Raw genomic sequence first — 22,264 nt, 5'->3', positions numbered from 1 at the left:
TTGACAAACAGTATTTTTTTTCCATCAATCTGCCTATACAGAAAAGGTGTTGAAACAATCCTATATGGATGGAGCACATCCATTTAGTACTCCAATGGTTGTTCAAACACTTGATGTGAATAAGGATCCATTCTGACCTCAATAAAAGAATGAGGAACTCCTTGATCCTGAAATACCATATCTTAGTGCAATTGGTGCACTAATGTATCTTGTAAATACTACAAGGCCTGATATAGCCTTTTCAGTTAATTTGTTAGAAAGGTATAGTTCCTCTCCTACTAGGAGACATTGGAATGGTATTAAACACATATTATGGTATCTAATAGGTACTTATCTGACCCAAATAAAGCTCGATCTCAAATAGGATTTATACCCATACGTGGGGGTACTTCCATATCTTAAAGATCTACAAAGCAGTCTATCGTAGCTACTTCATTGAATCATGCTGAGATTATAGCTATTCATGAAGTAAGCCGAGATTATGTGTGCTTGAGGTTCATAACACACCTTATTCGAGAAAAATATGGCTTGAAATGTGACAAAGTACTCATTTTTTTATATGAAGATAATACAGCATGCATAGCATAACTTAAAGGAGGATTCATAAAAGGAGATAGAACGAAACACATTTTGCCAAAGCTCTTCTATACACATGAGCTCAAAATGAATGGTGTTATTAATGTACAATAGATTTGTTCAAGTGACAACGTGGCTGATTTATTCACAAAGTCTCTTCCAACTGCAACTTTCAAGAAGATGGTGCACCAGATCGGAATGCAAAGATTCAAGGATGTTCTTATTAGGGGGAGTTAATACACGTTGTACTCTTTTTCATTTATGAGGTTTTTTCCCACTGGGTTTTCCTTGTAAGGTTTTTGATGAGGCAACCTATATGCATATTTCTAGACATTTGGGGATGAATGATCCCAAGGGGGAGATAATGTAATACCCAACTTTTTTGGGTAAAGGTTGAACCATATTTTCTACTTTTATAGACCCAAACACAATGGCTTTTACTTATATATAGTGTGAATAACATTTCCTTAGTGTGGGAACATCTTTGGAGATGAATATACACCATACAAATCGCCTAGCTCAAAAGTTAAGCTGGGCACTTTCCGACTGACTTTTAGTTGACGATTCTGCATGGGAAAACTTACAAATACTATTTCTCCTAGTATATTATTATTCACATAAACTACTATATATGAAATTTAAACCCTTCGAGTCTTCTTTGTAATGCCAGCAAGCTTTCGTTAATCCGATACCCAAGAGAAAAGTTATCGCCATACAAAGGGTCTTACATCGCCTGACAAATTTCAAAGGGCCAATGGAAAGGGTGTGCGATTGTCCATGTGATGCCCACTAAAGTTCTAGGATATTTTCCATGCGACACCCACCTTGGCTTGGGCGATCTGCTGGGCGTCGCCTGGGTCATTGCATAATGCCAAAAGTGCTTTGTTTGGGAGTTATTTTATGAGCAATAAGGTCTTTACATGTTCCATAATTGTCCCTAAACATCTATAGATGAAATCAAGGTCCCTAAATACATATTAGCAATCACAAATCCCTATTTCATCTCTCTTAAGCACAAGAAAAGAAAAACAACCTAGGGTTTGAACATTCAAGTTTAAAGGGTCAATTTCTTCACGGTGTCTTCATCGTTAAGGTACGTGGGGCTATCCTAAACTTCATGGTCAGAATAATATATTTTTCAAACAAAATTTAAATATATATTATTTTCTACATGAAATGGATTTTGAATAGGGTGAAGAACATGTGTTGTAAATCCATTTTATGATAAAATCTTGCATAGATTATGAGATTATTTTCCCAAACTTAATTTGTTTTCACGTATACATGCATTATTGATTTAAAAGTTGTATGAGAGCAATATTTATGTGAATTTCCTGTCTTGTTACAAAACCTATTGATTGACAATGTCAAGGATTATTTACATACATGGTTGAAGGAAGTGTTTTGCCAACGTTTGTGGGTTTTACTGCATCATGAAATAATTGAGGGGGATTTCTCTTTGATTTATAAATGCTCATACCTACTAATAAAGAGCTTTCATGAAATGGATGAAAGGGATGACAACACTTTGCCAAAGAATCGAATAGAGAGTATTTTTCATGAGTTTTTATTTGTTTTGAAATCTAAGACTCTCTCATGTTATGTTTAAATGCTTTGGTGGTGAAATGACATGTTTTGATGGAAATAACTAAAGCATAATATAATATGGCTTATATATGCGACTTGCAAGTCTTGGTTTGACGATACCAAAATAGATGAATGCCATAACAGACTCAGAACAAAAATAGACTGTAGATTTTTAGACTTTAGGTCATGATTTTAGTATGGTGCATGTTTCAAAAAGGTTAATAATGGGTTCTAAGAGAGTTAGGTGGTTACCCAAGTAAGGAAGGATTTTAGATAACTCATTGCTCGAAGTTGTGTTTTGTCGATACCGATTTATTATGTCCTAATATAGGGATTATACGCTAGCCTTGTTGCCTTTGGCGTATCAGAATTAGAAACTCCATACCATGTGGCAAACTTGGGTTGGGGGCTTGGCTTCTGAGTCAAGAGCGGATTCTATATAGCCATGGTATTGTAGAATTGTAGGTGTACCACCTAGCTCAAAAGTAAGACATAGAGTTGAGTCATGAGTTCTAGAAGATGATTTGAATTTCATTAAATTATGCCCATGTATTTTTCAATTGTTTTATGCAGACATTCTTTTATGAAATGCTTTCAACAATGTTATATAAAAAATATATTTTGTTTTTGAAATGTTCTACGTACCAGTACTTTTGTGTATTGACCCCTATAATATCCTGTATTTTCCTAGCTTAATTTAACTCTCAATAAATGAGTTATCCTATATAAAATTTGTATAATACTTAGAATTTTTTTGATTTAGAGCTTAACATTGCGTAGGAAATTTAGTCAGCATTTGAACGATATAAAATTCGTCCAAATCCGATACCGGGGTGAGAAGTTATAGCATATTTTGTAAAACATTGTGCCAATTGCACATCACCGCATCGCAGAGGCCAGTCAAATGGTAATAGTCATTTTCCAGTAAAGCTCCGCAATAACGCCGCATCGCACCAAGGCTCAATTTCAAAATTGTCAAATTCTAGTGAGGATCTGTCATGGTACCGCATCGCACCATAAGCCAATTTCCCAGTCGTCCCTTTTGTACAGTGCCAGCCACATTCCAGTGGCTCACCGCGATGCCACCGCGTCATGGTGAGGACCAAAGTCGGACCTCCAGTGATGAATTTTGCTATTATTCTCAGGGGTAATTGGGTCTTTTTCTAAGATTCAAATTAGCTTTTAACATGAAATTAAACTCCTAATTAACCTAGTTATATCATTATTTCCTTATTTTCTCTCAAGATTAAAATATTCTCTCTCAAAGGGAAAAACCATAGTTTTCAAAAAATCAAGAACAAACTCAAGAATTCCTCCAAGAATTAATATTCCCAAGTATGTTTGATGTCCATCTATGGGTTCCTTTCACCCATAGAGTCCAAGAACCCATTGTTAAAACTACAAGCTTATTGATTCATAATTTACATGCTTAAAATTGGATTGTATTCATGTTCATGGTATTAATTGGGTTTTCAATCCATTATTTAATTGTAAGTTCCATGAAATTGAAATAATATGTTTATTGAATTGTGTAATTCCCATGTTATAATCCTTGAATTAGCAAGTTCGGGTGATATAGTTACCATGTTTGTATGTTACCCATGCTTATATGCATTATGTTGTGCTCCCCAAGTATTTGATAGAATGTCCATGTGATGAAATCATGACATGCTAGCATATATATAAGCTCATGCCGTACAAGTGTTTGATAAAATGTCTCTATGAATGATTATGAACAAGTGAACATTGTTATGCTTTTCAAAATCATGCTATTCTTTACTTTCAATGCTATCAAGTCCTGAGGGTATTCAATACCCATATCTTCTTACCTTGAGCTACAGTAGTTACAGAATATTCTAAGTCATGCCATGAAATAGTAGTACTCAGTCAGTTAACAGAACTCAATGAACTCAGTAAGTTACAACACTTCGTAAAACTCAGTATTAGTCTAGTTTAGATTAGTATAATAATCAGTGTCATTCAGATGGGAGCAGGATTCAGCACCGAGTGAACCCAAGAATGGGGACTCACCTGCCAATAGAGTGTGTGATCCTTAAAAGTAGTCCTTGCATTCCAAAACTACGTAGCCAGCGTAGGTTGAGACATTAACCTACTAGATGAGGGTTGATGAGGTGTTTTAACCCGTCAGTTAAGGGTTCCATTATTCTCATTAGAGTATCTGCCAGATGAGGGTGACTCTTCATTTTGTCTTTACCCTTGGCATGGTACTGACACCCTTCCAGTTGGGGACCTCAGTTATCTTATTTGGGGCATGTCGATTAGATGATTACTTCCCACAGTATCAGTTTCAGTATCAGTTTAAAACTTAGTTCAGTTCTATAGAATCAGGACTGTCAAACACAGTCAATCAGTATTCAGTTAAGAAATCTCATATATCAGTTACTCAGTTATCAGAACTAAGTACTCAGCTTTAGTAAAAGGCCAGATACAGTATATACTTGTATATTTATCTACATTATTGCATACTCAGTATTTACAGTAGTTTCAATTATTTATGTACTCTTATATTCAGTTATATGAACCCTTGCATTCAGCTTTACCTCATCTAGCATACTAGTACATTCTACGTACTGACACATACTTTCTTTTTACGCTATAATGTCTCATATCATAGGTTCAGACGCTCAAGTTCCTGACCGCGCTTAGCCAAATTCAGTCAGCAGTATCAGATTCAATAGTGATTCCTCATCTATTAAGGATATGCTTTTATGTTAGTATTACAGTAGCTTCAATATTGTATTAGTTAGAGTTAGTTGGGGCTTGTCCCATCAACTCCACTTTCAGATATTTTAGTTAGAGGCTTTTCAGACTAGAATAGTTAAGACAATATTCGGATTCAAGATGTTTTATTAGATGTTATTATTATCAGTATTATAGATTTTTAACCTTATGGAAATTTAGATTAATTCTGCATGCACAAGACTCTACTTGATATGGCTTCAAGTATTCATGTTTTAGTAAAAGAAGTATTCTCAGGATCTAAGTTAGGAGAGGATCCATAAGAGTTCCTCAATCAGGTTCATAAATTCATAGATACTATGGAAGTGACATCTATTGAGAGTGATAAGTTAGCCGCCTATCAGCTACAAGATGTAGCTCATACGTGGTTTAAGCAGGTGAAGGTATATAGGGGTAAAGATGCAGAGCCCATAGAGTGGGAAGAGTTTGCTACTAATTTTCTAGATAGATTCTTTCTCTTAGAGCTGAGAGAAGCTAAAGTGTTAGAGTTCATCAATATCAGACAAGGTAGCATGAGCGTGAAAGAGTATTCCCTTAAGTTTACTCAGTTATCCAGGTATGTTCCCCATGTAGTAGCATACAGTAGGTCCAGAATGAGCAAGTTTGTATCTGGAGTATCAGAGAGTGTGGTTAAGGAGTGCAGAACTATGATGTTGATTAAGGATATGGACATGTCCAGGATCATGCTCCATGTTCAGTAGATAGAAAATGCTAAGAATAAGGGGAGAGAGATTGAGAACAAAAGAGCTATGACAAGTAGCTTTAATTTCACTCAGCCCAAGTCAGAAGGTGGTAACCATTCCCAGTTTCTTCCTAAATCTTTCGTTCTAGCTCTGTCCGCAGCCAGTGCTCTAGTACCTAAGTTTAGGAACGATAAAAAAGATAGGCTTCCAGGCTCTAAATCACAATGTAGTGTCAGTAGTGCTCGAATAAATCCTCTTTGTCAGAAATATGGCAAAAACCTTCAGGGTGTCTGCAGAGTTGGCAGTGATATTTGTTTCGGGTGTGGCAAGCCAAGCTATAAAATTAGGGATTGTGCTCAATTAGGTTCTCAGGATCAGCATAATCATCCTTCAGCTCAGTCCAGTCGGTCGAATCAGTAGGGTGCCGCTTTTAGTGCCACCAGTGGGCAACGCACAAACATGCTTTATGCACTTCAATCCAGGCAAGATCAGGAAAGTTCTCCTGATGTGGTCACTGGTATGTTACAGATCTTCCATTTACATATTTATTCCTTATTAGATCTAGGAGCTTCTCTATCTTTTGTAACTCCTTACATAGCAGTCAACTTCAATGTCAGACCAGAAATCTTAACATAACCTTTCTCAGTCTCTATCCCAGTAGGTTATTCTATCATAGCCCGACAGGTATATAGAAACTGTCTGATTATGATATCTCAGAAATTCACTTCAACAGACTTAGTAGAATTAGAGATGACAAATTTTGACATTATTCTCCGCATAGATTGGCTCCATTCATGCTATGCCTTGGTTGATTGTAGAAACAGAATAGTTCATTTTTACTTTCCAAATAAACCAGTCCTTGAATAGAGGGGTAGTACTACAGCTCTTAAGAGTCAGTTGATTTCATACATTAGAGAGAGGAAAATAATATCCAAGGGATATGTCTATCATCTTGTGCAAGTCAAAGATTCTAGTTCAGAGTCAGTCCCAGTAGTGTATGAGTTCTGTGTTTCCTGAAGATATTTTTGGAGTTCCTCCTGAACAAGAAATCAACTTTGAATAGACCCTCTTCCAGACACCCATCCCATATATATTTTGCCATAAAGAATGGCTCCAGTAGAACTCAAAGAGTTAAAAGAACAGTTAAAGGTTCTTTTAGATAAGGGATTCATCAGGTCCAGTATTTTCTCATGGGGCGCACCAGTTCTATTCATGCATAAGAAAGACGATTCTCTTAGAATGTGTATAGACTACCGTCAGTTGAACAAAGTCACAGTCAATAACAAATACCCACTTCCTAGAATTGATGACTTGTTTGACCAACTTCAGGGTGCCAGTTACTTTTCTAAGATAGACCTTAGATCAAGTTATCATCATCTTAAAGTTAGAGAAAGTGACATTTCAAAAATAGATTTCCAAACCTAGTATGGTCACTTCGAGTTTCTAGTCATGTCCTTTGTCTTACAAATGCCCCAACAGCCTTCATGGATTTGATGAACTGGGTTTTCAAGCAGTACTTGGATATGTTTGTCATAGTCATCATTGATGACATTCTTGTCTATTCTCGTAGTGAGAATCTTGGAGAAATAGAAGGAAAATATATCACACGTGTAAAATCTAAGAAAGTCCCATATGAATATTCTACCATAACAGGCATTCAAGAATTGGTACATGAAATTTTAATGAATTTGAAAGAAACTGTATTGAGAAGTAATCTACATGGAACTTCTGACATGTCTATTTGTGTCAAGGGTCCTGAATATGCACTTGCTTAAGATATCATCTTGCCTCCTTATATAGAAACCATTTATAATACACAACATATAACTAGTTTAACAGAACCAATTGATTTTTGTATGATCTAAGTGCGAATTTTGGCTAAGGTCAATAACATTCCTTGGTCATATTATTTCTAGGATAGGATTAGGGTTGATCCTCAAAAGATCGAAGCAGTGAGAAACTGGTCTAAACCTATCTCTCCATTAGATATTAGGAGTTTCTTGGGTTTAGCTGGCTATTACCATGGTTATTTGAAGTATTTTTGTCTATTACATCCCCCATGTCTATATTGACTCAGAATAAAGTTAAGTTTTAGTGGTTAGATCCCTACGAGAAAAGTTTTTAGAAGTTGAAGACTCGACTCACCTCATCCCCAGTTCTAACATTACTAGATGGTTATGATGGGTTTGTTGTGTACTGTGATACATCTAGAGTAGGTTTGGGTTGTGTATTTATGCAGAGAGGTAAGGTCGTATCCTATGCCTCTAGACATATTAAGCCCCATGAGAAGAATTACCCTACTCGTGACCTTGAGTTAGCAGTTGTAGTGTTTGACTTAAAGATATGGAGACACTATTTGTATGGGGTGCATGTTGATGTGTTCCCAGATCACAAAAGCTTGCAGTATGTGTTCTCTCTGAAAGATTTAAATCTGCATCAGAGGAGATAGTTGGAGTTGTTAATAGATTATGACATAAATGTTTTTTATAATCCAAGCAAGGCCAATGTAGTGGGAGATGCTCTCAGTAGATTGTCTATGGGTAGTGTTGCCCATGTTGAGAATGATAAGAAAAAGTTATTTCAAAAAGTTCATCAACTTGCCTTACTAGGTTTCCACTTAGTCGATTCAATAGAGGGTATTGTGTGGGGGCAGAATAGTTCAGAATCATCTCTGGTTTCCAAAGTAAAGGAAAAGCAGGACAGAGACCCCAGTCTAGTTAAGCTGAAAGAGTCAGTCAGAGATCAAAAAGTAGAGTTTTTATCCCAAGGGGAGATGGTGTGCTTTATTTCCAAGGTCGGTTAAGTGTGCTAGGTATAGATGACTTGAGGCTACGAATTCTTATAGAATCACACAACGTGCGTTACTCGATTCATCTAAGGGCCACTTAGATTTATCGCTATTTGTGGGAGACCTATTGGTGTAGTTGGATAAAGAGAGACATTTTAGAGTTTGTAGCTAAGTGATATACGTGTCATCAGGCTAATATTAAGCACTAGAATCCTAGTGGGTCCATGCAGGAGTTTAGTATTCCCACATGGAAATGGGAAGAAGTGAACATGGACTTTGTGATGGGTTTGCCTCGTACTCGTCATCAGCATAATTTGATTTAGGTTATCATTGATAAGATGACCAATTCCACTTATTTTTTGCCATTTCATACCTCAAATTCAACCGAGGACTACGCCAAAGTCTATATCAGAGAGTTGGTCAGGTTACATGGAGTCTTAGTAGCCATCATCTCAGATAGAGGTACCCAGTTTACCTCTTACTTCTGGAAAACATTCCAAAAGGGCCTTGGTACCCAAGTTCACCTCAGTATAGCTTTCCATCCTCAGATAGATAGTCAAGCAGAAAGGACCATTCAGATTCTAGAAGATATGTCAAGAGCATGCATTTTTGATTTTAAAGGTAGTTGGGATAATCACTTGCCTTTGATCGAATTCTCATATAATAACAGCTATCATTCCTGTATTCAAATGGCTCCGTTTGAGGATCTTTATGGTAGGCTATGTAGATCTTCAATTGGTTGTTTTGAAGTAGGTGAAGCCGCAGTAGTAGGGCCTGATCTAGAGTTTAATGCTTTAGAGAAGGTTTAGTTGATCAGGGAAAGGCTTAGGGCAGCCCAAAGCCGATAGAAATCATATACAGATGTGAGGAGGAGGGATCTCGAGTTTAAGATCGATGATTTTATATACTTGAAAATCTCTCCCATGAAAGGGGTAAGGAGGTTCGGCAAGAAAATAAATCTCAGTCCCCTATATGTCAGTCCTTACAAAATCCCCAGCCATTTTGAAAAGGTAGATTATGAGCTTGAGTTGCCTTAAAATCTAGCTTCAGCACATCTAGTATTCCACATCTCCTTGCTAAAGAAATGCATTAGTGACCCAGCAGTCATAGTTCCCTTAGAGGGCGTAGACATTCGATATGATCTCTCTTTCGAAGAGGTTCTAGTCTAGATCCTCGATTGTCAGATTCACAGACTGAGGAACAATGAAGTTTCTTTGGTCAAAGTTCTTTGGTAAAATCAGTCCGTTGAGGGAGATACTTGAGAAGCAAAAGCAAATATGCGGACCAAGTATCCTCACTTCTTCTCCGCAAATTCAGATTTACCTTAAGGTAATAGCCTTCCTTAGATTTACTCAGTTTCATGTTCAGTTACAGTTATATACTTGGCATTCTTCACCATTGTATATCATCTTTATGGTAGTCATGCATTCATGAACCAGTTCAGTAATGTTTTCATGCATTAGATATGCATGTTCAGGATGAAAATTCAGCTTATCAGTACTTTCAGTCATGTATTTCATGCATTAGATATACATGTTCAGTGTGTAAACTCAGTCTATCAGTGTTTCTCAACCTGATAAGTCTGATTCGAGGATGAATATTCCCAAGAGGGAGATATTGTAATACCCCATATTTCCCTAGCTTAACTTAACTCTCAGTACATAAGTTATCCTATGTAAAAATTTTATAATACTCAGAAGTTTTTAGTTTAGAGCTTACAATTGCATAGGAAATTCAGTTAGCTTTCCAACAAAATAAAATTCGCCCAAATTCGATACACTAGTGAGAAGTTATAGCATATTTTATAAAACAGTGTGCCAATTGGCAGGCCAGCCAAATGGCAATTGTCATTTTCCAGTAAAGCTCTATGATAGCGGCGCATTGCGCCAAAGCTCAATTTCAGAATTGTCAAATTTCAGTGAGGCACCGCAATGGTGCTACATCACGCCATGAGCCAATTTCCCAGTCGTCCCTTTTGTATAGTGCCAGCCATATTACAGTGGATCACCACGATGCCATCGCATCACAGTGAGGCCCAAAATCGGGCCTCCAATGATGAATTTTCTATTATTACCAAGGTTAATTGGGTCTTTTTTCAAGATCCAAATCAGCCTTTAACATGAAATTAAACCCCTAATTAACCTAGTTATATCATTATTTTCTTACTTTTTCTCAAGAATAAAACATTCTCTCTCAAAGGGAAAAACCCTAGTTTTCAAGAAATCAAGAATAAACTCAAGAATTCCTCCAAAAACCTTTAAGAATTAATATTTCCAGGTATGTTTGATGTTCATCTATGGGTTCCTTTCACTCATAGAGTCCAAGAATCCATTTTTAAAACTACAAGATTATTGATTCATGATTTACCTGCTTAAAATTGGATTGTATTCATGTTCATGGTATTAATTGAGTTTGCAATCCATGATTTAATTGTAATTTTCATGAAATTGAAATAGCATGTATAATGAATTGTGTAATTCGCATGTTATAATCCTTGAATTAGCAAGGTTGGGTGATGTAGTTACCATGTTTGTATGTTACCCATGATTATATGCATTAAGTTGTGCTCCCCAAGTGTTTGATAGAATGTCCATGTGAATTAAATGGTGAAATCATGACATGCTAGCATATGTACAAGCTCATTCCCTACAAGTGTTTGACAAAATGTCTCTATGAATGAATTATGAACTAGTGAACATTGTTATACTTTTCAAAATCATGCTATGCTTTACTTTCAATGCTATCAAATCCTGGGGGTATTCAATACCCAAAAATCTAGATGCTTATCTAGAGCTACAATAGTTACAAAATAGTCTTAGTCATGCTACAAAATAGTAGTACTCAGTTAGTTAACAGAACTCAGTGAACTCAGTAAAACTCAGTATTAGTCCAATTAAGTTCAGTATAATAACCAGTTTCATTAAGATGGAAGTAGGATTCAGCACCGAGTGAACCCAAGGATGGGGGATCACCTGCCAGTAGAGGGTGTGATCCTTAGAAGTAGTCCTTGCATTCTAGAACTTTGTAGCCAGCGTAGGTTGAGACATCAACCTACAAGATGAGGGTTGATGAGATGTTTTAACCTGCCAGTTAAGGGTTCCACCATTCTCATTAGAGTACCTACCAGATGAGGGTGACTCTTCAGCTTGTCTCTACCCGTGGCACGTTACTAACACCCTTCCAGCTGGGGTTACAAGGTGGACTCAATTATCTTATTTGGGCTATGTCGATTAGATGATTACTTTTCATAGTCTCAGTTTAGAACTCAGTTCAGTTCTACAGAATCAGGACTGTCAGACACAGTTAATCAGTATCAATAACTCAGTTATCAAAAATCTCAGATATCAGTTACTTAGTTATCAGAACTCAGTACTCAACTTCAGTAAAAGCTTAGATACAATATATACTTATATATATGCACAGTATTACATACTCAGTATTTACAGCAGTTTTAGTTATCTATGTACTCTCATATTCAGTTACAGTTCATGCATATGAACCCTTGCATTAAGCCTTATCTTATCTAGCATACTAGTACATTCTACATACTAACACATGATTTCTCTTTGCGCGATGATGTCTCATATCATAGGTTTGAACGCTAAGGTTCCTGACCGTGCTTAGCCAAATATTGTCAGCAGTATCAGATTCAGTAGTGAGTCCTCAACTATCATGGATATGCTTTTATTTTAGTATTACAGTAGCTTCAGTATTGCATTAGTTGGAGTTAGTTGAGGGTTTACCCCATCAACTCCACTTTCAGATAGTTCAGTTAGAGGCTTTTTCGACTAGACTAGTTCAGACAGTATTCAGATTTCAAATGTTTTTTCAGATGTTATTATTATCAGTATTATAGATTTTTAACCTTATGGAAATTTAGATTAATTCTGCATTATTTCAGTATTATTATTCAGTGCTCACATCAGGTACCAGCTCATGGGTTAGCTTGTGGTCCCTCGGGATCATAAGCACCGTGTGGCATCCAAGGTGTAGACTCGGGGCATTACATCAGGTTTTATAGTATATTCCCATGGTCCATCACATCATTTGATCATAATGGATAACGACAGAGTTAGTGAGCCATCTATCTTTCAGAAGACATTTATTTATATATTAAGTCTTTTAGTATATGGTCCAGCCGGGGGCTTTGTCTCATCCTAGACAGTTAGCATTCAGTAGAGGCTTCGTAGATGGTAGTTGAAGTTTTGTAATGTTATATCTTGTTGACACATTTCAGATTATAAGTTTCCAATGAACATTGTTGTATCTTCCGCACTTTGATTTTTGTATGGATTTCGTTTATGATAGTATTCTAAGGGGTCTCTTGGGCCTTCGAGGTTTGGGTCATGACATTGAGTTACTAGACAAAGCATGACATGAATCCAACATACTTTATAAAGTATCTTTATGCATAGTCAATAAGCATGACTTCTAACACCATTAACATCATCATTTCCAATATAGACAATAAGGAAGATTTTCAATATGATTTATTAGCATAATTATTAAGCATGATCATAACTTGGGCAATATTATAGTTAACGACCCGAACAATAGCCTAAATGATAGCTTAATCAAGTGTATAGTTAAGGACTGATCATCACAAAATTCATAATTTAGTCATTTAGACCTTGGACATAACCATAAGCAATATCATAAACAATGGCCCATTAGTAGCATATTTATTGGCCTACTATTGAACTAAAGATATTTCATCATTAGTATGAACAATGACTAAAGCATTACATGATCCATAATTTATTCATAGTGTAGTCAATAATATCATTTATGACTTAGTCCATATTATAGACAATGGCTCATTTAATAGCATGTTCATTAGCCCGACAAATAGATAATCGTAATAATATAATTAATATCTTGACATAAGCTTTAGACAATAAGGTATACAAAGACATAATTACTTGGGCATCATTCTCCATGCCATTTCACATAACCAACAAATACCAAGAATCATCAATATTGCCTCAAAAAGGCACTCTTTAGTCAATTACTAGGCGTAAGGGTTCAAGGAAACTAATCACAAGTCTTGTCTTAAGGTGGGTCAACAAGCCCACATCTAAATCCCCAAAATTCCTTCTAAGTCAATTTTTACTCCGAACTAGACTACAACAACAACATACCCAGTATATTCCCACATAGTGGTGTATGGGGAGGGTAAAGTGTATGCAGACCATACCACTACCTCAGGTGAAGTAGAGAGACTATTTTTGATAGACCTTCGGCTTAGGATCGATAACAGTATACCAAACACAAAAGATAAGTGCATATAAACTAGTACGGTACACAAAATAAACTAATAGTATAATAAACGCCAAAGATAAGTTCATATTAACTAGTACGGTATGAAAAATGGCAACATGATAATACTACAGTCATAACACCACGGACAAGAAACTCCAGACACAAGAGAACGTTCCCTACTATTACCGATACACTCCCACCCCCTAACCCTCTACCTTAATTTACTTCCTTCACACCTTCCTATAAAGGGTTATGTCCTCGATAAGTTGTAACTATTTTATATCATGCCTAATCACCTCCCTCCAATATTTCTTCAGTCTACCTCTACCCCTCCTAAAACTATCCATAGCCAGTGTTTTGTACCTCCGAACTGGAGCATCAGAGCCCCTCCTTATCACATGCCCGAACTAATGAAACCTCACATCTCGCATTTTTTCCTCTACCAAGGCAACTTCCACCTTCTCCCGAATAATTTCATTCCTCACCTTATCTTTCCTAGTATGTCCATACATCTATCGCAACATTCGCATCTCCACCACCTTTAACTTTTGGGTGTGGGAGTTCTTAATTGGCCAACACTCCGCACCATACATCATAGACGATCAGATTACCACTCTGAAGAACTTACCTTTAAGCTTCAAGGTCAACTTTTTATCACATAGAACTCCCGAAGTGAGCCTCCATTTCAACCACCCTACCCCAATACGATGCGTGACATCCTCGTCAATCTCACCATTGTCCTGAATCATAGACCCCAGATACTAAGACACATAAATCCATTCTTAGATATATTTCAAGACATTCTAAGACATAAGGTAGATATTCTACTCAAGCACCTTTACTAAGTCCAATGGAACCAAGGCAACCTTCCCTAGTATAAGCAACTGAAGCCAACTTACTCTAAGTATGATCAACTAGAGCATTATATCTAATGTTGAGTATTCTAAGGCATTCTTATGCTAGTATGAGTATTGAAGTCTATTCTAACTGATCTAATGGGAAATAAGGCAAGCTTTCCAACTTCTAAAATTCATATAGCTTAATTGGTCCAACTAACCCAGGTCTTGAATTTTATTAATCCAATGCTTAAACCCCATCCTAATATAACATTATATCACAATTATATCAAAACATAGCTCAATCTAACAAGTACTAAGCCTAATCTACCTCAAATCCAAAGAAAGTCCACGAATTGCTAAACCTTTGTTTTTTCTTTTCGAGAAGCTTATTCAAGGTGCCAAGCTATCAAAAATACAATCTACACATTATTATGAGAATTTTGATACCCTTATTGCACCGTTGTACTTCAGGTCAAAAAACGACACCAAAAATCACAAGTAGGTCCCACATATGAAAAACACATTTCTGAGACCAACCCAATTTTCATACACCACTAGGGAATCATAAACCATAAGAATTAGGTGAAAACTAATAATATTTGTGATAAAATCTAGCCTTCAAGCAATTTGAGGTTTTGGTCAAAATACAAGAAATTAAAGCTTGAAAAAGGAAGGATGCATACCTTAAGTCCGTTGTTAATCATGAAAATATATGTCAATCAAACTTCTAACTTACTCCTAAGAATCAATTTGAAGTTAATCTATCATTCTAGGGCTTCTAGATCTCAAAGGGAAATGAAAATAGTCAATTTCACGACCAAGGGGGCTATTTATAGTACCTTGGTCGCAGTTAAATGGGATGCACGAGGTCAAAACTGGTTTTTCACCTCCCTGACTCATTTGGACTCTGTTTTTCGCAAATGAAATATGTAACCCCACTAAATTCGATATTCTAGATGCATAGGTGAAGTCATATTTTCCATCCAGTCTATTTAGACTAGTTGTGGCCCCACACCCATGTCTATCGATTTTTTCATTTTTTGACCAATTAGTCGAAATGAACTCGGGTGTCTTGGGACTGAACCAAGGGTATTTCTAAACTAAAACTGATATTCTAGAGCTACTGGTGTAGTCATAATTTTCATTTGAGGTCTTTTAACTGAAATTTTTGCTTGGCAGCGATTCGGAACCAACGAAGACTTCTAAATGGGAAATTGGTCTTAAAACCAAATGAACTACCTGGTAACCAAACTATTAGTTTCAGAAAGTTATAAATGACTTGAGGCAACTACACAAAAGCTCTAACGGTGAAAATAAGCGGACAGTACAGAAAATGACCTGAAGGGTCATTACAGATATAGTATATGGGTTGCAACCATCCCCTACTCCCCTTGCCCCTATGGGTCTTGCCTTATAGCTACGAGCTTGATGGGTGTATGAGGAAAGTCATGCAATGACTATTACCATTCATTTCATCCCCATTGCATTACATACATATCTTGCTTGTTTTCTTTAGTTTTCTTAATTTATATGTGATTTTCTTGAATATTCTCCTTTATATATATGTTGTTACTGTTTTTATGTACTTATATATAGTAGAACAATTATTGGAGACGTGTGAGCTACGTTTGATACTTTTCTGCTTGCAGGTGACGTGCTCATAATATATTATACTTATTTTATTTTTTATTTTGCTCAGTCGGCCTATGATATCTACTGAGTACAAGTGGACCCGTACTCATTTCTACTGTGCCTTTTTGGTGTAGATCCTAACATGAGTATAATACGCGGAGGTTGAGCTTGTGCTATTGATTGGTGATATTCGAGGTATTGGACCGTTCTAGTGTTTAGACGAACTCCTGGATCTCACTCTATCTTGCTTATGTCTTTATTTGGATCAAAGACAAACTTTGTATTTTTTAGCTTTAGATTTGTATTTCAATTTGCTCTTATATTATGACACCAGGTTTTGAGTGGTTTATGTTATTTCTTCATACTTTTGTTTCTTATGTATTTGTTCTGTGATTAGTCTGACTTCGTTCTAGAAGTCTTGTTTGGATTTATGTTATTATTGATATTTGTATTATCTTATTAGTTAAGGTGACCGACTTACTTATCAAGATTAAGCCACGACAAGTGTCATCGTGATCTAATTCTTGTATCGTGACAATTAGCATACATCCACGCTATATTGGAAAAGAATATTTGGCCAATTTAACTTGATAATAGAATATTTGGTCTATGTATTTTTTTTTTTATCGTTTATGAGATAATTAAAAAAAATTAGGGACCTTTAGTGTGTTTTAGACTCACGTGATAAACACTGCCCAAATGCACCAACCAAAGTAAAGCAAGTCCCATCTCTATATATACCCTATGAGTAAACCTTCAGCATACAAACTAGAAGAAAACACCCAATCCTCAAAATCACGACAACATCTCAAACTTCTCCACCAATTCCTCCAAAATATTTACAAGAGGATGACCTAAGTGAAGAGTGTAAGAAATTACTATCTACTCTACCCAAAGAAAAAGGATGGATTGCATCATATATGTACAACTACCGAGGTTGTTGGGTAGCGGAGAGGATAATCCATGGTGTGATTGAATGTCAACAACAATTCAAGCTCATGATAGTGATACCACCTTGTTACAAATCCTAAATCAGGAACCACTTGGTTAAAGTCACTTTTATTTTCTCTAGTAAATCAAAAGAAACATTCTATTTTTGAACAAAATCACCTTACACTTGTCAAGAACCCCCATGATCTTATTCCATTCTTGGAATATAGAATCTATGCTAACGATCATGACCGTAATTATTCATCCTTCACTTCACCTAGACTTTTCGCAACTCATTTGCCCTTTACTTCATTACCAAAGTCTGTTCAAGATTCAGGCACCAAAATTGTTTATTTATGTAGAAATCCTAGGGACACTTTTATTTCCATGTGGCGTTTTGCAAACAGTTTAAGACTTCACTATAAAGATACCAATTCCATAGAGGAAATTTTTGATCTTTTTTTGTAAGGGGGTGAACCCTTATGGTCCGTTTTGGAATCATTTGTTGGATTATTGGAAGCAAAGCATAGAAAAGCCTAACAAAGTACATTTCTTTATGTATGAAGAAATTAAAGCGCAACCCAAACTTCAGCTTAAATGCATTGCTGAATTCTTGGAATGTCCGTCATCCTTAGAGGAAGAAAATTGTGGAGTGGTGGATGAAATATTAAGATTGTGTAGCTTTGAGAATTTGAGCAATTTGGAGGTGAATAAAAATGGGAAATGGTCAGTGTCTGAAGCGGAATATAAACTGTTCTTTCGCAAAGGGAAATGGAAATTGGAAGAATCATTTTACTAAAGAAATGAGTGACAAACTCCGTCATGTTATTGAACAAAAGTTCCAAGGATCTGGATTAAGATTTTCATACATTTGATTAGGCATTAATATGCCATATGAAAATTGAATGCAATTATTAATTTTAAAAATCAATGTTGAAGTAGTTGTATTTGCTTCTAATGTAACGACTGAATAAATGAAATTGTCCCCAAATAAATTTTTCTTGGGTATGTATGTTGATTTAATATCAGTTCATTTTTTCCTTTCAATCTGTACTTGATTTTAAGGTGCAATTGACGTGATTTAAGTTCTGTTCCTGTTGGAGCATGCCAATGACTTCATATGTAAATACTAAAAACATAGAGTTATTATTAACTGAAGGAAATCTAAAAGCAATAATATGAAACAAGAAAGTAGATAAAAAAAATACAAATAGTAAGAGAGAGCCTTTTTATTTTCTTATAAATGTATTCAACTTCAAGAGTGTAAACGTGATTTTCAATATCTCCATTTATACGGATACATCGAGCAACATCTAATGTTGGAATTAGTCATTGAGATAATGGAGAATTTTAAGGGAAGGTAATTGAGGTGCGAGATAATGGAGGTGTGAGAGTTAATTACAAAATTGATGAGGAAAATACCCCTAAAAATTATGGATATTCACAATAGTAATAACTTAATTTACAACAAAATACATTTTAGGATACCGGTTTTATTTCATTTTTAAAAGAAATAATGAAAATTACAAACGAAAAATATTTTTCTTTTAATCTAGCTTTTTAATTATTTACTTTTGAATTTTTCCTCAATTTAAGTTGTTAAATTTTCTTAGCCTAGAGATAGTTAATTTATATTTCTTTGAACACAAAAGACATACAATCACATGCATGTTGGGACCTGGGAGCAGGCAGCGTAGAGGTGTTGTTTAAGGGAAAAGTATCTGGATTATTCAAAATATACAAAATAAATCCACATATGTATCACTTCAACATAGGCTTTGATACCAATTGTAGGGGGTGCGGATTTAGGCGCGGTAACTTTACTAGATAATAAATAGTTATTAGGTAATAAGTATTTATTTTTATATAATGTATTTTACGAATATTATTGAATGGATTAATTTTCATTTTTATCTTCTTGACTTAAGATGTTTTATTAGTTCATATTCTAAATTAGATATTATCGTAATTAAATTATCTAGTGTTCTAGGATCCTCGTTGGTATTATGTAATCTTTTGTATTTTAGGTATAAACTATATAGTTTATTTTCAATTTCTTTTAATGATTTATTCTTATCGTAAGATGTATCCATTAATTTATGTAATTGTTAAATACTTTGTAGTAATATTTATTAACTATTTTTCTTCATTCTTGTATCTTTTATTTCCGTATATCTTATTAACATTTTTAATTTTACTGATATTCATATTTTGGGGGATGATTAAATGGTAGATGATTAAATGCTCTGCTATAGTATTCTTTAGCTTTTTCTCTTAGTTTTTGTAAGTCTTCTATATTATTTTTAAGATATTCTAAATATTCTATATCTTTTGTTTTAAAATATTCAATTAAATTTATTTTCACAAGGTTTTCTCTTAATCTTATTTCTTTCATTTCTTGTCTCCAATATTTTAGATATTCGTAGTTTATCATTTTATTCTTCTAAAGTAAATGTATAATAATCTATTCTATTTGTACTATATTTAATATCTTGTTTGAGCTTATTAATACTACTAACTATTTTTTCTTGTTCTCTTCTTAATGAATTTTTTAAACTATCTAAACTTTTATCTTTGCTTTTTTCTAGATTTTTTAAGGTTTCGTCTATCCATTTTAATTTTTCTATTAGATTTTCCATTATTTCTCTAATTTGTTTTCTACAATTAATTTCTTTATGTAGATCTTCTTGGTTTTCTCTAATTTTCTTAATATATTATGACATTTCTAGTCTGTATAATATCCTTCTGAATCTAAATAATATGGATGCTCATAATATATGCATAAGTTTTCTATACTGTTTAATAATTCTTCCTCTTCGTAATCTTGTAATTTTTTCCATTTTATTTTCTTTATGTCTATAATTTCTATATCTCTAAGTATATATAAAACAAGTATTTTAATATCATCTGTCATTTAAGCTTGATTAAATGTTTTTTCATAATATTTCTCAGTTGTTTGTTTTAGTCTAAGTAATTCTTGCATATTTTCATTAAGGAATTCTATATATTTTATATCTTTAGTTTCCATGTATTTGTCTAAATTTGTTTTCATCTGTTTTTCTACTAACTGTATGTTTCTCATATCTTTTTTCCAAAATTCTAAATATACGTAATTTATCATGTTTGACATGTAGGTTTGGTATATTTGTGTTTGTAAGTGTAATTAGGTATTTGTGGTATGTAATTTATTTTAGCCTTATAATATTTACCAAATGCTTTTTCTAATATGATTTTTCTTACATCTACTACTTCTATATGCTTAAGTGCATATAAAATAAGTATTTTAAATTTATCTACCATTTCGTCAGATAAATAATTATTCATTTTTCATAAAATTGTTGTTTTCAAAATATTCCCTTCAATCATACACATAACAAAATATGATCATATTAGATTAATATATACTAGATTATTCTTAAATAACATGTTCGTCGATCACTATTAGCATGGTAATCCAGATACTTTTCCCTTAAACAGCGCCTCTACTCTGGCTATTCTCCAACACGGCTTCTTGCCTTATTGGTTTCACCTTTAGGATGACATAGTTCTTAGGGATTTTTCTCCGTTTTCACTTTGCTAATAAACTTCTTAACATGCTATTCTTCGAATAATTCTATTATAAAGTAACTAACATGAAAATTATTTTATCATATCATGATTGTTAGTAATTATGAATTTAGCTATTCATAATAGTAAATGAATATACCTGTTCTGGTGGTTTGATAATTCTAAGTTTTGTTCCTCCTTAGATTTTTCCATTGAAATATATCTGTTTTCAAATAAATAAGCAAAATATTTATTGTGGACAAGAGAGAGAGTTTTTACTTCAACGCATGAAGGTTTGCTCTTTTCTTCCTTTGATGCATCTTATTTATAATGGAAATGTCCTACAAAAGTTTTACACGTATTCTAACTTTTTTACAAAGTCTACCTAACGTAATTAAAGTCCTGACATTATTTACATGAAAGTCTTTACATAAAGAATTTAATATCTAACTATAAGACAAAAATCATAAATGTTTTTGGCTTGAAAAGTCAAACAGCCTAATCTATCTAAAGACTTTAGAAACTTTATACAATAGATTTTACGTAAAGTAAATTTATTCATATGTCTTTTGTCTTTATCTCTTTCTTCCTTGTATCTGCTTTGGTTATCTTCTCAATTTTCTTGTCAGTATAGCATCACATTTGGAATAAAGTTATGCTTGCCACTACATCTGCTGCATATGTGGTCTTTGTATTTTTGGCCAACTTTTTCACAAAATTGATCCATAGCTTCTTCTGAAATAATTCCCTTACTGATAGATCTCGTTAATGGTTGTTCTTCTTATCTGAGGAGTGTTAATCTCCATTTTCTAAGTTCTTCCATGTCATGGTCTCTAACTTCTTTATAAGTTGAATAAATCAATGCTTGATTCCTTGAATTATATATCCAAACTGGCTTTTTATTTGAATAATTATTAAGTAAATCTGATAATATATTGCTTATTCTAATAACTCTTTTGTTGCGGTAAAATGCTTGTATCTGCATTTTTGGTATCTCGGTCTGTTCACATATTTCTTTCAGAATAATATAATCTCTAGTCATACCCATTTTGACCATATTAATAGCCTGTTTAATTTTGTCAAATAATATTTCTGCTGGTGCGGAGTAAGATCGAACATAGAATAATTGTCCGTTGGTAATTCTCTTGTAAGTCATAAATTCTTTGTGAATTTCTGGGATTCCTGCTAACTCTTCTCCATCGGTTGTGTAAATCATAGATAATAATCCATAATAGTAACATGATTTAATAAAAATTGGTCTTGTACCTGGTAAGGCAATAAGTTTATTGTAATTTTGGCATTTCTGGGTAATATATCCTTTTTGTTGTGCGGCTAGCTCTTCACTTTGAATAGGTTTGGTATTTAATAAGATTTGTAAGGTGTGTATGTTGTCAATGTATTAACGAGAAGAATAATTGTATATTTGTTTTTCTTGGTTAAGTGATTCAGAATAGGTATGTATCTGGGGAGGTGCAAATGTTTCTAAATTTTGTATATTTGGTGTATATGGTTTTGAAAATATTTGGCTGAGGTTATAATTCTTTTTCTTTGGTATTTCAGGTCTATTTTGAGTGACTATATTTTTCCCTTTAGATGTTCCTGCAGCTGTAATTGAAGTTTCGTCAGTAATTTGAGTTTTAAGGTGTCTCATCATCACCTTC

The 22,264-nt window shown here is 34.4% G+C and overlaps 1 pseudogene; it reads left to right on the top strand.

Annotated features, from left to right (window-relative positions):
- The first annotated feature begins 17,135 nt into the window (after window positions 1-17,135).
- LOC124885147 lies at window positions 17,136-18,062 on the top strand (annotated as a pseudogene).
- Window positions 18,063-22,264: the final 4,202 nt, after the last annotated feature.

Source organism: Capsicum annuum, chromosome 11 (genome assembly GCF_002878395.1).
Source record: "Capsicum annuum cultivar UCD-10X-F1 chromosome 11, UCD10Xv1.1, whole genome shotgun sequence".
Taxonomy (NCBI): domain Eukaryota; kingdom Viridiplantae; phylum Streptophyta; class Magnoliopsida; order Solanales; family Solanaceae; genus Capsicum; species Capsicum annuum.
The sequence above is the reverse complement of the archived record's forward strand: the minus strand, read 5'-3'. Positions and strand labels throughout refer to the sequence as shown.